The sequence below is a fragment of the Schistocerca gregaria genome, chromosome 10 (assembly GCF_023897955.1).
Source record: "Schistocerca gregaria isolate iqSchGreg1 chromosome 10, iqSchGreg1.2, whole genome shotgun sequence".
NCBI lineage: Eukaryota > Metazoa > Arthropoda > Insecta > Orthoptera > Acrididae > Schistocerca > Schistocerca gregaria.
Genome location: NC_064929.1, coordinates 166691978 through 166707156, shown reverse-complemented (window position 1 = coordinate 166707156; position 15179 = coordinate 166691978). Strand labels below are relative to the sequence as shown.

The following is a 15179-nucleotide window of genomic DNA, read 5'->3' as shown; positions in this document are numbered from 1 at the left end:
GTCTAAGAGAACTGCTCAGATTGTCACCCAGGTCATTTATATAGATCAGGAACAGTAGAGGTCCCAGGACGCTTCCCTGGGGAACACCTGATATCACTTCAGTTTTACTCGATGATTTGCCGTCTATTACTACGTACTGCGACCTTCCTGACAGGAAATCACGAATCCAGTCGCACAACTGAGACGATACCCCATAGCTCCGCAGCTTGATTAGAAGTCGCTTGTGAGGAACGGTGTCAAAAGCTTTCCGGAAATCTAGAAATACGGAATCAACTTGAGATCCCCTGTCGATAGCGGCCATTACTTCGTGCGAATAGAGAGCTAGCTGCGTTGCACAAGAGCGATGTTTTCTGAAGCCATGCTGATTACGTGTCAATAGATCGTTCCCTTCGAGGTGATTCATAATGTTTGAATACAGTATATGCTCCAAAACCCTACTGCAAACCGACGTCAATGATATAGGTCTGTAGTTAAATGGATTACTCCTACTACCCTTCTTGAACACTGGTGCGACCTGCGCAATTTTCCAATCTGTAGGTACAGATCTATCGGTGAGCGAGCGGTTGTATATGAGTGCTAAGTAGGGAGCTATAGTATCAGCGTAATCTGAAAGGAACCTAATCGGTATACAATCTGGACCTGAAGACTTGCCCGTATCAAGCGATTTGAGTTGCTTCGCAACCCCTAAGGTATCTACTTCTAAGAAACTCATGCTAGCAGATGTTCGTGTTTCAAATTCTGGAATATTCCATTCGTCTTCCCTGGTGAAGAAATTTCGGAAAACTGCGTTCAATAACTCCGCTTTAGCGGCGCAGTCGTCGATAACAGTACCATCGGCACTGCGCAGCGAAGGTATTGACTGCGTCTTGCCGCTTGTGTACTTTACATACGACCAGAATTTCTTCGGATTTTCTACCAAATTTCGAGACAATGTTTCGTTGTGGAACCTATTAAAGGCATCTCGCATCGAAGTACGTGCCAAATTTCGCGCGTCTGTAAATTTTAGCCCATCTTCAGGATTTCGCGTTCTTCTGAACTTCGCATGCTTTTTCCGTTGCCTCTGCAACAGCGTTCGGACCTTTTTTGTGTACCACGGGGGATCCGTTCCATCTCTTACCAATTTATGAGGTATGAATATCTCAATTGCTGTTGCTACTATATCTTTGAATTTGAGCCACATCTCGTCTACATTCGCATAGTCAGTTCGGAAGGAATGGAAATTGTCTTTTAGGAAGGCTTCTAGTGGTACTTTATCCGCTTTTTTAAATAAAATTATTTTGCGTTTGTTTCTGATGGATTTGGAAGAAATGGTATTGAGCCTAGCTACAATGACCTTGTGATCACTAATCCCTGTATCAGTCATGATGCTCTCTATCAGCTCTGGATTGTTTGTGGCCAAGAGGTCAAGTGTGTTTTCGCAACCATTTACAATTCGCGTGGGTTCGTGGACTAACTGCTCTAAATAATTTTCGGAGAATGCATTTAGGACAATCTCGGAAGACGTTTTGTGCCTACCACCGGTTTTGAACAAGTATTTTTGCCAACATACCGAGGGTAGGTTGAAGTCCCCACCAACTATAACCGTATGAGTGGGGTATTTATTTGTTACGAGACTCAAACTTTCTCTGAACTGTTCCGCAACTGTATCATCGGAGTCTGGGGGTCGGTAGAAGGAGCCAATTATTAACTTAATTCGGCTGTTAAGTATAACCTCCACCCACACCAATTCGCACAGAGTATCTACTTCGACTTCACTACAAGATAAACCACTACTGACAGACACCAACACTCCACCACCAATTCTGCCTAATCTATCTTTCCTGAACACCGTCTGAGACTTCGTAAAAATTTCTGCAGAACTTATTTCAGGCTTTAGCCAGCTTTCTGTACCTATAACGATATCAGCTTCTGTGCTTTCTATTAGCGCTTGAAGCTCAGGGACTTTTCCAGCGCAACTACAACAATTTACAACTATAATTCCGACTGTTCCTTGATCCAAGCACGTCCTGTAATTGCCAAGCACCCTTTGACATTGCAGCCCATCCCGCACTTTCCCGAGGCCTTCTAACCTAAAAAACCGCCCAGTCCACGCCACACAGCCTCCGCTACCCGTGTAGCCGCCAGCTGAGTGTAGTGAACTCCTGACCTATTCAGCGGAACCCGAAACCCCACCACCCTATGGCGCAAGTCAAGGAATCTGCAGCCAATACGGTCGCAAAACCGTCTGAGCCTCTGATTCAGACCCTCCACCCGGCTCTGCACCAAAGGTCCGCAGTCGGTTCTGTCAACGATGCTGCAGATGGTGAGCTCTGCCTTCATCTCGTAAGCAAGACCGGCAGCCTTCACCAAATCAGATAGCCGCTGGAATCCAGAGAGAATTTCCTCAGATCCAAAGCGACACACGTCATTAGTGCCGACATGTGCCACCACCTGCAGCTGGCTGCACCCTGTGCTCTTCATGGCATCCGGAAGGACCCTTTCGACATCAGGAATGACTCCTCCCGGAATGCACACGGAGTGCACACTGGATTTCTTCCCCTCCTTAGCCGCCATATCCCTAAGGGGCCCCATTACGCGCCTAACATTGGAGCTCCCAACTACCAGTAAGCCCAACCTCTGCGATTGCCCGGACCTTGAAGGCTGAGAATGATCCTCTGAAACAGGGCAGGCAGCTGCATCTGGCTCAGCCAGAGACAGTGCCTGAAACCGGTTTGTCAGACGCACCGGGGAGGCTTTCTGGTCAGCTTCCGGGGACGCCTTTCGCTGCCTGACACGCCTTGGAACGACCTCCCAATCAACCACAAAATGGTTCAAATGGCTCTGAGTACTATGGGACTCAACTGCTGTGGACATTAGTCCCCTATAACTTAGAACTACTTAAACCTAACCAACCTAAGGACATCACACACATCCATGCCCGAGGCAGGATGCGAACATGCGACCGTAGTGCTCGTGCGGCTCCAGACTGCAGCGTCTAGAACAGCTCGCCCACCCCGGCCGGCGTTTTGTAATCGTTACGCTACAACTAATTACCTTGACAATTCTGCCCAAACTGAACCCTTACAAGCATAGAAATATCGGATTCAAAAGAGCACAAAGATGTAATTGATTATTTGATACAGTTAAAATTCAGAAAATTGTTGGATAAAATTTACATGAAAGTCAGTTTTACAATTTGTAAGTGGTCGACTAAGCTGGTGGTGCGATAGGGCAAGGGTACTAGGTGACGAACAGAAACGTTCGAATATGGGAGGCAATGCGTGCAGTCGCAAATTTTCATAGTTATAGCCACAACCAACATACTAGAAATCCTGACCGGTTTTTTTCCTTCAATAATTATAAAACAACGGCTTATAACGAAAGCGTGTACCAGTACAAAATTTAAGAACAATAAATCAGTAAATTTTCTACAAAAAGATCATGTTTTTTTTTTTTACGCGTAGCTAGTGAGAGGATACGAAAACATCGTGTTGGATTTTGAAGGACAGATATAACATTGTGGGTTGCATGAAACCACATCGGTAGAAGCAACTGAGGCTCCATGTAAATCTACAGTATTTTATTTTGTAAATAAAACTGCCTTTTCCTGCTGCTAGTTACTTTATTTATCCCAGACGCGATTCGCCTTCTCCTGTTCTAAGGCATCATCTGTGGGATCTTGTGTTCAGTGCTTTCACAGCGCACCACAAAGCTCTTTCCCCACCTCCTTCAGTATTGCAATAAGGATGGAAATATGCCACAGTGGCTTGATGTGGCATCTCGTCGTTTCTTAAAATACTTCGTAGACAGCAGTAACAAAACGTGTGCAACGATGACTAGGAGAAGTAGAGTGATTTCAATAAAAGCCATTAACCAGTGTGAAAGACGTTTCCAAAGGCAACGGTGCATTTTCAAAGCGTGGCCAATAAATGTACCATTTAAAAATAAAACCAATAAATCGATTATGTTCGGACAAATAACTGTACCCACTGATTCCCACTTCCAGGCTGTAGTAGAGAGAACAGAAATTGTGAAACATCTTGTAGGTTATTACAGCTTATTCGCATTCTGCACCTGTTTAAACATTCTTTATGCATCTTCCCAACAGAATTCGGATTTTTTTCTACGTATCGGTGTAATCGCCTAACTGCTGTTAAAATGAGAAATACATCACTCGTTACCCTGCGGGCCGCCCAGGGCGCAGCGTAAGCTGGTCTCGGCTCCCCGTGCAGCAATTTGAGAGCGGGTTATGGCGAGGTAATTTGTGGCGGCCACTAAGATGGAAGTCCTGAGGGGCCTCGCCATCGCGGCGGCGTGACTTTGTGAGCACCGTGTGCCTGTCTCCCCTATCTGGCGACATAAATCACTCTCCTCCCCTCTGCCTGGGCTCTGGGAGCCCTGCCTGCTAGTGTGCGTTGCGGGGTGGGGGGGGGGAGAGGGGGCAGCTCGTCCCCGCCGTTGGAGAAGTCACCGTGTTCGGGACAACCAGCTTCCACCCGTCACAAGACGTGTTGGTTTCTGGTCGCTGGTCACAACCTCGCGTTAAGGCCAATAACCGCCTCACCATGTCTGTCTGGAAGAAACACCGCCTTCAATCACTATTGCATCTCTTGTTTTCCTCCTCGATCTACACTTTTTAGCAGCCAGGCATTTATAGCCGGGTGTTGTACACTACTGGCTATTAAAATTGCTACACCAAGAAGAAATGCAGATGATAAACGGGCAAGATTGGACAAATATATTATACTAGAACTGACATGTGATTACATTTTCACACATTTTGGGTGCATAGATCCTGAGAAATCAGTACGCAGAACAACCACCTCTGGCCTTGACGCGCCTGGGCATTGAGTCAAACAGAGCTTGGATGGCGTGTACAGGTACATCTGCCCATGCAGCTTCAACACGATGCCACAGTTTATCAAGAGTAGTGACTGGCGTATTGTAACGAGCCAGTTGCTCGGCCACCATTGACCAGACGTTTCAGTTGGTGAGAGATCTGAAGGAAGGATGGAGGGGAGTCTTTCTTGTAGCACATCCAATGACGCACTGAATGTTTCAGACGCTGGTAGCGAGCCATCCTCTCATGCGGTTGCAATCTGTCGGTTGATTTCGGTATCGTTTGCTGCGGGCGTTATTTACTGCATTTGCAGTGATACCACACGTCCGCACTATATACCATAATTGCCTTGACTTACGGAATGAGCCTCATCTATCTTAGTTTGATGCAAAACACTTTTCTATAAAACCCAGAAACACCCTCAACTGTTTGTGTCATATGCTTACGTTCAAGGCACATGAACGTCTGGTTTTATCAATAGTTTTTATGTACTGCTTTTGACTTCGACATGCATTTTCGCATCGCACATTGCTGCTATTATGCGGTTTCCAGTGCCTTTATTCGTGGAAGCTATGCACATTATTACTGATCCAAGGTACTTGTTATAACAGCATTGTCTAGATAAAAAAAAGTGTGACGACGGCCTCCCGTCTTTTTTTTCGGTATAGTTCGTTGCGTTTGGTCTGGTCGGACGTCACAAGACATCCGTTCAAGTTGATCGTTTAATCGTTGACTCAGTTTTTCTTTATTACAGAGAGCACGCAGCCCTCTGACCGAACACGCTGAGCTACCGTGCCGGCTATTCCCCGTCGGGTAGACCGTTCGCCTGGTGCAAGTCTTTCGATTTGGCACCACGTCGGCGACTTGCGCGTCGATGGGAATGAAATGATAATGATTAGGACAACACAACACCCAATCCCTGAGCGGAGAAAATCTTCGACCCAGCCGGGAATCGATCCCGGGCCCTTATGATTGACAGTCCGTCGCGCTGATCACTCAGCTACCGGGGGCGGACATTGTCTAGATGTACTGGCGCTGCAGAACTAGTGGCAACCATGAGAATTTGCAGTACATATTCTGCGTTTTTATCATACATCAACTTCCTTTCTTCTTCTACAGTTCATGGTTAGGCATCGAGTGTGTTCCTTCTGTACAAATTGTCTGCCCACATGTACTTCCGTCTTCCAACATCCATTCTTCCTGGCGGTTTATAAGACAGGCTAGTTTGAAAAGTTGTTCACGCTCCATTCTCTGTATGTTTTCGTGCCAGGTGTTACACTGTTTGGATGTTCTACTTTCAGTAGCCTCTACTTGTAGTTCTGGTGTCAATGGTTTGTTTTTTCTGTTGTCTGTTCTTCAGCACCCTTTTGTTCTCCTTAGAAATTTCATTTGCGAACATTCCTTTTTATCTAATCTTTTTTTTGTACCTACCCAACATTTCCTCCCATGAAGAAATACTGGGATAGCATTAGATCTATACAATTTTAGTCTCGTTTCTTATCTGATCTTGTTTTTAAATACATTTGTCAAGGGACAAGTTGATTTTTTTCTGTGAAACTGTGCAATAAAGTTCCCGCAAAATCTCTTAAGTAAGATATTGGTATTTTTGAATTCAGATAATTCACTGTTTTGAAATATTTCCAAAGTATCTACATCATTTTGAATTTCTAAAATCTATCCAAAACGTCAATCTTAAAGATACATCAGTGGGTATTTTAAATCGTTTATTTGCAAACAGTGTTCGCTGAACGTAAGTTAGGATTAACTTATCACTGTTTACTTACTGGGGAGTTAACGTAACGCTGCTGTAAACCTTCCAAAAGCACAAATTCAATAGGTCCGAATTTTTTCAGTTTATAATAGAAATGTTTGCATTACCAATTTTTGCAATAACAATCAAACGTCTAGTATTAGACTATAATTTAAATAAACTACAAATGTTACAAAGGCGAGGCATTAGGAAAATATTGGACTCACGAAAAACTATGGAAGTTCGCATATTGCGTAGCATTGATGGAATTTGTCGAAACATTGAAAACTTATCAGAAGTAACGAGAAAAAGAAGACTGGAATTTTTTGGACATTTACATTGACTGCAAGACAGTAGCTTGAACAAAGAGATTTTCAAATATTCGTAGCATGGGTAGTTAACAGGAAGTTGGATCCATGAAGTAAAAAAAGGGTTTAGAACAAAATGGCATACAAGCTGAAGAAATAATTGACAGAGAGGTGTTTAGGGAAACGTGCTAAACATAGATGAGTGAAAAAATCTGGTATGAAGTATTGAGAAGACAGGAAGAAGAAACTTAGTGAACAAATGAAAGAGTACTGGAAGAAAAGAAGACAACAATGAATAAGGAGTTGAAGTTGGCACGTGGTACTTACTTAGCCCCTCCGAGAAGGAAAAACAGTAAAAGAAAGTATAACAACATCAAAAACTAACCTATGTTTCATGACACTACAGAATTAATTATAGTGTCGCCTTACTACACCACGTAAACAATGTCACATAAATTCACATAAATTGAGGTAAGGGACACGACATTGTCAGTTATTATTCAAGTACCTAACCATTTACCTGGTTAGCAATAACTTCTGAATGGCATTTTCGTTCAAGAACATACTCAGAATCTTTACGTGCATCTTAATTATCCTCTTCATCCTCGTATGTGTACAAATCGTCACTGAAAAGCATTCTCCTGGCGCGAACACCGCGCACGTTCCTACTACTGCTGCCAAGTTTTTGGCACTTACCACTGTTTACATGCACACATTCTGACAAAGTTGCCTGTAGTGAGAATTGGAAATTCAACATAGAGGTGCCATTTCTCAGTTTATAGTGTTATCAACTAATGTAAATGATCACTAATCAGCCATCGACTAATGTGAATTAAGCACATCACGTAATACGTTTCACATGCAATTGCTCTGTTTCTCATTCACTGTGCGTTACCATTATTTACAGCCGAGGTCTTCCAAATGTTGCCAGTTTTACATGTAGAACTTACTTAGGTCAGTTTCGAAATTCCATATAAATGAAACCCTAAAATCACATTGTCCACAGTAATTTTGGATCGATCGGGATCTTTGCCATAGAGAGCCACCACTTTAGTCTCGGTTTTACAAATCTCAACATTATACTGTTTACAGAGGTAATGCAGGTTTGTACTTACCTTTATTGCAGCCTAAATTCACCGAGACATATTGTACGACATTTTTTTTTCCTGGACCCTACTTATCCATGACTCACCATATCACATAACACGAGAAATATAAAAGAAAAGGGCGGAGGAAATTTGAAAGAAAGGAGAATGGGTTATTCCCGCCCGTGCGATACTGGAATTCAGAGTCCTGGCTCCCCCCACCCTCGTACTGCTCCATTCTCATCCTGTGTGAGCGATCCACCTGCATACGAAAAGAGAAACTTAATACTGTAAATTATGTTTAGTGGCGGCGCGCTGCCTTAGGAGGGGGTCGTAAGTTAGGAAACGTCATAATGGCGGCTGGACCCACGGGAGGGGGCGGCGAAGAAACGACGCGGAGGGAAATCCGATAAAAAAATGAATGGGAAGGAAATTGGGCGTTACTTACGATGGCCCGCTTTTCTCTGCCCGCAGCGGAGGGCGCAGCCGACGTTCTTTATAGGAGATTCCTTATTATCTTCTGTGCGTGACCGCGCGCCAGTCGGAGGTATATTCTGTGGCCGGCAGAAGGACGAGCGGCGCGAGATTAGGAAGAGAAAAGGCGGCCACTATTTATGCTCTATTAATGTTTACAACTGACGGCGAAACGGGCCGTGTTGTGCACCGGCAGAATTATTGAGAGGAGTCTGCGTGTTTCTGTCGCGGCGACCAGCCCGGGGAAATATCTCTCTGAGCCCTTAAACGTACGAGTACATCTCGGTGTTGCGAAAAGATCTCCCGTACTAACTCACGCTCCTCCTGTGTAACACAATATTTTAATAGAATACGTTTACTTTTTGTGCCAGCATTCCTGCGGTGAAATTTCACCACTACTTCTTAATTCGAAATTGTAGATTTCCGTCTACTAACTACGTCCGGATAAAGATTTAGAGAACTATATTTCCAGATTCTTGCAACTTTTCAGACCATCGCGAGTGTTCCCATAATTTTGGTTACAATCAGCTTCGCTGACGTGCGGAGGAAATTACCGCATCGTTAGTAAGATTAATTTTACTGGCGCGCAACAAGTAACAGACAACATCTGCATTTACATACATTCTCCGCATGCCGTTGCGGTTTGCAAGCTAAGAGTAATTCTTACCGCTTCTACTTCATTTCGTGTTTCGAGAACGGAGAACGAGAAAAATAGTTTACTCCCTGCCTTGATGCACTTCTTTATTTCCCTTTTCTTGCTCTTGCGCTTCTTGTGCGAAGTGGTCGATGGTAAAAGTTAAAGATGATTATGCAGTTTACAAACCTACTATTCTTCGAATGTGACTGTTTCTTAATATTTATATACAGGTTTTTAGAAGCCGCTACCAGTAACATTCCTTTTGTTAACTTTCTTAAATTATTTAAGAATGCAAATGCTTCGATGTATTACCTCATCGTCAGGCAGTACGGAACTTTAACGTGACTGTAGTACCAGTGAAATCTTCTTGGGCTATTACTCGTGTCGTGGCGTCGTGTATACGCAACGTTTCGACAGGTATCCTGCACATCAACTTCAGGGGAAGATTTCTCAAAGACTTCACCTTACGGTAACGGGTATTAACTCGTCGATACGTTGCGACTACATGTCGCCACAACTCTGTTGATAAAACGAGAAGGTTGCAGCGCTGAAATTCGCCGAGATAGCCTGTATTGCATATACGAATCTAATAGTTTTCTGCTTTCGTTGAGATCATGTGTATTGGTGTTACATGTTTTTGTACTGCAATTAGCCATCGTTTTATGATGAAATTATACATCGAAACATGCTGTAATATTCACAAGACTGTTTAAGCAAGTTAACACAGCATCGTGATTGGTGGCAGTCTGTGAAGAACATGTTTGCAAAGAAGATTAGGCTCTTGCATCCATCGACTATGTGGTCATTAGCGTCAGAGAACAAGCTCTGATAGGATGAGGCTGGATAGATATTCCCGATGTACTGTCGGTTGGAACAGCGACCAACACAATCAGAGTTAATTGTCGCTCTTTTATCATGCCTACTGGATAGTTGTTTTGTGCCAAGTACAGTCATCAGGCCATTCCTGTGGGGTAAAAATTATGTTCGCTTCCCACGTCGATGTGCTATGTAGTCAGTTACAATCAGTTGACCAATACAAATATTTGGATGTAACAAATTGTAAGGAAATGAAGTTGAATGATCATGTAGACTCAGTCGTAAGTGAAGCAGGTCGTAGAGTTGAGGTCACTTGTAGGATACTGGGAAAAAGCAATCTGTCTACAAAAGAGATAGGTAAAGAAACAGATGTATGACAGCATAGTATGTTGCTCAAGTGTGTGTAGCCATGCCAGATAAAACTAACACGGGATAGTTGAAGGTTCACAAAGGAGTATAGTACTAAGGGTCACAGGTTTGTGGAATGTACAGGAGAGCGTCACAGAGATGCCAAAACCTGAAGTAGTAGAATCTTGAAGATAGAACCCGACAATCCCACGAAAGCCTACTTACAGTTGAAGATGGTTCTAGGAAAGCACTGCATCACATAAATATTGCTTCCATAGGAACGGCGGAAACAGGATGAGCATAATTTCGGGTCTAAAGAGACACATAGGCAGTCGTCGTTCGCACGCACCATAGGCGAAGAAGCTTTAATAAGGGGTAAAATGGGAAGCAATCTCTACTGTGTACTTAAGTGTTTGCACAGTGTAGCTGTAGATAGCATTAAAGCAAGTGATGTGACCGAAAGGACGCCACCCGAATGTGGGTGTTTCCACGAGCAACTTCGGTGATTTCACTTTAATGGCATCACTTTAGTTGATGATAAAACCTTCTTCCAACTTCTTCACTGATCGGCGTTTGGATACCTCTGTTGGGATCTTCTGCACGGTCCCATTGGTGTACTAGATGGCTGAACACTCAAAAATGGTTGAAATAGCTCTAAGCGCTATGGGACTTAACATCGGAGGTCATAAGTCCCCTAATCAAGCTAAAGACATCACACACACATCCATGCCCGAGGCAGCATTCCAACCGGCGACCGTAGCAGCCGCGTGGTTCCGGACTGAAGCGCCTAGAACAGCTCTGCCACCGTGGCCGGCGCTGAACACTCAGCCATCCAGGGATTCGGCGTTTCCATCCTTCTCTTTTTCAGCATCCCACTGGTGACAGTGGATATGTGAACACCCTGGTATCCAGGGATTTAACGTTTCTATCCCTTTGTTGGGATCTTTTTCGGGTTTCCAAAGGTCTCACTGCATGGGTGAACAGTATCCAGGGATTTGACGTTTCGACCCGTTTGTTGGGATTTTCTTCAGGTTCGCAGTGATCTCGCTGGATGGGTAAAGAATCAGGCATCCAGGGGCTCGACGATTAGATCCCTGTATTGAGATCTTCTTCAGCATCCGTCTGGTATCGCTGGACGTCTGAATACTTTCGTATCCCGAGATTTGATTTCTCTACCCCTTTGTTGGGATCTCCTTCAGGTTCCCACCCAGTCACTGGATGGGTGAACACTCAGTCATCCGGAGATGTCATTAGAATCCTCAAGAACATCAACAACCACTGAAGAAGTTTGAAGGGGAGTATGACGCGGCCTAAGGACTCAGAATAGTTGATGATCAATGATAACGGACACAAACCTGCAGACATACATAAGTCACGTGAGTTGCACGTGTGGAAAAATCTGCTTGACTCCACGCCAGACATGTGTAGCGTGGCAGAAAAAGCGTACGTTATAGGAACTGGTACATTAGCACAATATTTTTGCACCTCGGCAGTGGCACTCTTGCAGCTTCACCCTGTCATTCGTGCGTGCAAAGTCTCGTGCTCTCCCGTCCCACATTTCAAGAATCACGCGTCACGCCGTTTAGCACGGTCTGAATCTGTTGCAGTAAACGACGCGAGACGAAATACCGGATCACGTTTCAAGGAGGTGCGGCCCAAGCAAAGAGAACCTGTCAGGCTGGAGACGACGCAGGGAGAACCAGATCTGTGTTTTTCCTTTTCTCCACACCGCTCCCTCGCCACGGTGCACTACGGCCATTAAACACGAGCGATTTCCCAAACAAGTCATTGGTGGACCGCGGGACAAAGTCCCCATCCACCCCTCCCCCTGTGCGCAGTAATTGGTGCGCAGACTCACCTGGTGCCACCCTATCTCGCCAGAGAGGTCGGGACTCTTAGGAACAATATATCACGAGAAAAGAAAGGGGGGTAGAGAAAAGGAAGGGTCTAGCCCTCAGGAAAGGGCTGTAGGGAATCTCCACCCTTCTTCATTGCCTCTCTCAGTTCGTACTCCACCCCTCTCCTCCTTACCCCTTCTTTTCATGTGGCACGAGTTAAGCCGTCCAATTTCAACGGTCATCTCTTTTCGTGCAGCGTGTGAACTAATAGCGCAGGTAGCACAGAGTGGCGGCTCTCATAGGCTGTCCATTAAATTGGGTAACGGTTATCGCGCACGCACGCTATGCACGTGGAAAGGTCTGCAGGTTAATTAGATAAGCGGGAAACGCGAACCATTTAGTGATCGCCGACCGAGATAACCGAGTCAGGCCGGGAACAGCCCGAATCCAGCAATCGAATGCTTCGGTTATTGGTAGCACGCTACTTATGGTCAAGCGGAATTAATTATGGTGTCTAGCGATACATATTACCACAAAATTGTCGCCACTCATAACTCAATAAAGCTAAAGCAACACCCCTCGTTCAGAACAGTAAATTGCATTGTTTACGCTTGTCAGCGATCATCACCCTGTTACCGCTGTCGCGCTAGAAGTTAAGACGCGAAAGAAGTAACGGCGATGGAAACAGGGAAGTTGAAGAAATCAGTTGGCTAACGCAGTTAGTCACCTGTTGTGACAACTGAATAGTTGTGTAACACTGGTGTTATATTCGTTATGATCAGTTAATTTTGATTAATAGTTTAAATTCGCCCTGGAGTCCTGCTAGGATGACTTAATTCGGTACGGTGACTACGCACGATAACAAGCGGACCCCTGCTCGAAACCCAATCTAACACAAATTTCCAATTTTCACTACAAGCGCAATAACAACATAAAAGACAGGACGACGACAGTCCCTTCTGTTTGTGGTTAAGTTCAAATGGCTGTGAGCACTATGGGACTCAACTGCTGTGGTCATCAGTCCCCTAGAACTTAGAACTACTTAAACCTAACAAACCTAAGGACATCGTGTGATGTCCATGCCCGAGGCAGGATTCGAACCTGCGACCGTAGCAGTCGCACGGTTCCGGACTGCCCGCCTAGAACCGCGAGACCACCGCGGCCGGCTGTGGTTAAGTTTGTGAAGTCGTATTCGAGAGGAGAGAAAGAGGGAAGGGATTTCTTACTCCCTCTGTCTCATATTGTCTATATTCGTGATTTAGGGGAAACAGTTCGAATCCAGCCCCCGGTTAGAATCCAGCCACGGGGAAGATTAGTTTGGATTTCACATACATATGGAGACACGTGTGGCAAAGTTTAATGAGAAGAAATAAAAGCGTTGATGTTTGCCGACTGCGTTTTAATTCTGTCATTAGAGACGGTAAAGGGCTTGGGAGAGTTGCTGAATGGAACTAGTAGTGTCTTGAAAAGATGTTACAAGATGATCATCAGTAAAAGTAAAAGAAGCATGAGGAACTGAATCAGGCGATGCTGATTTAATCGTGTTAGGAAATATGGCATTATTAGTTTTAGGAAAATTTTTATTTTGGGCAGTAATATAACTGATGATGCCCGGAATAGATAGGATATATATTATAGGCTGGTAGTGGCAAGAAAAACGTTTCTGACGAAATGAAATTTGGTGACCTCGAATGTAGATATAAGTGTGAAGCCTTTTTTCTGAAAGTCTGTGTCTACAGTGTAGCCTTGTAAGATATGGACAATTTACATTAGATGTAAGAGGAGAATAGAAGTCTTTGAAATGTGGTGTCACAGAAGACTGATAAGGAATAGGTGTGTGGACTGCAAAACTAATGAAAGGATTCTGGGGAAAAAAGAAATTTATGGCGCATTTTCATTTAAACATCGGTTGACATGGCAGGTTCTTAGGTATCGAGGAATCATCAGTTTAGTTAGCGACGGAAGGAGGTGTGGAAGGTGGCGGAGGGAAGTTGAAGATGGAGAACAAGGGTTGATTACAAAAAGTAGCTTCAAACTGCTGTTTTTGGAACGTGACTATCAACATTCGTCAAGTAATGTATAAAATTCATATACTGGGTGATCAAAAAGTTAGCATAAATTTGAAAGCTGAATAAATCACGGAATACTGTAGATAGAGAGGTACAAATTGACACACATGCTTGGAATGACATGGGGTTTTATTAGAACCCAAAAAATACAAATGTTCAAAAAATGTCAGACAGATGGCGCTTCATCTGATCAGAATAGCAATAATTAGCATAACACAGTAAGACAAAGCAAAGATGATGATCTTTACAGGAAATGCTCAAGATGTCCACCATCATTCTTCGACAATATCTGTAGTCGAGGAATAACAGAACTCTAAAGCATGTCCGGAGTTATGGTGAGGCATTGACATCGGATGTTGTCTTTCAGCACCCCTAGAGATGTCGGTCGATCACGATACACTTGCGACTTTAGGTAACCCCGAAGCCAATAATCGCACGGACTGAGGGACCTGGGAGACCAAGCACGACGAAAGTGGCGGCTGAGCACACGATCATCACCAAACTACGCGCGCAAGAGATCTTTCACACGTCTAGCAATATGAGGTGGAGCACCATCCTGCATAAACATCGCACGTTCCAGCAGGTGTTCATCAGCCAGGCTGGGGATGATGCAATTCTGTAACATATCTGCGTACCTCTCACCCGTCATGGTAGCAGTTACAAAACCAGAATCACGCATTTCCTCGAAGAAAAAAGGCCCGATAACGGTAGATGTGATAAACCCAACCCACACCGTGACCTCCTCGTCATGCAATGGAGTTTCCAGGACAGTTCTAGGACTTTCGGTAGCCCAAATTCTGCAGTTGTGGGCGTTGACAGACCCTCGGAGCGTGAAATGCGCTTCGTCGGCCCACAACACGTTACTCAACCAATCGTCATCTCCCACCATCTTTTGAAACGCCCACACCGCAAATGCCCTCCGCTTAACTAAATGGCCAGGTAACAGTTGATGATGCTGATGGATTTTGTACGGATAGCATCGGAGGGTACGCTTAAGTGCCAACCAAACAGTAGTGTATGGAATACCGGTGCGAC

At 44.5% G+C, this 15179-nt stretch overlaps 1 protein-coding gene across 4 annotated transcripts in view; it reads left to right on the top strand.

Moving 5' to 3' along the window:
* LOC126293357 (homeobox protein abdominal-A homolog) overlaps nucleotides 1–15179 on the top strand; it is a 360937-nt gene that overhangs the window by 130713 nt on the left and 215045 nt on the right. The window lies entirely within an intron of this gene.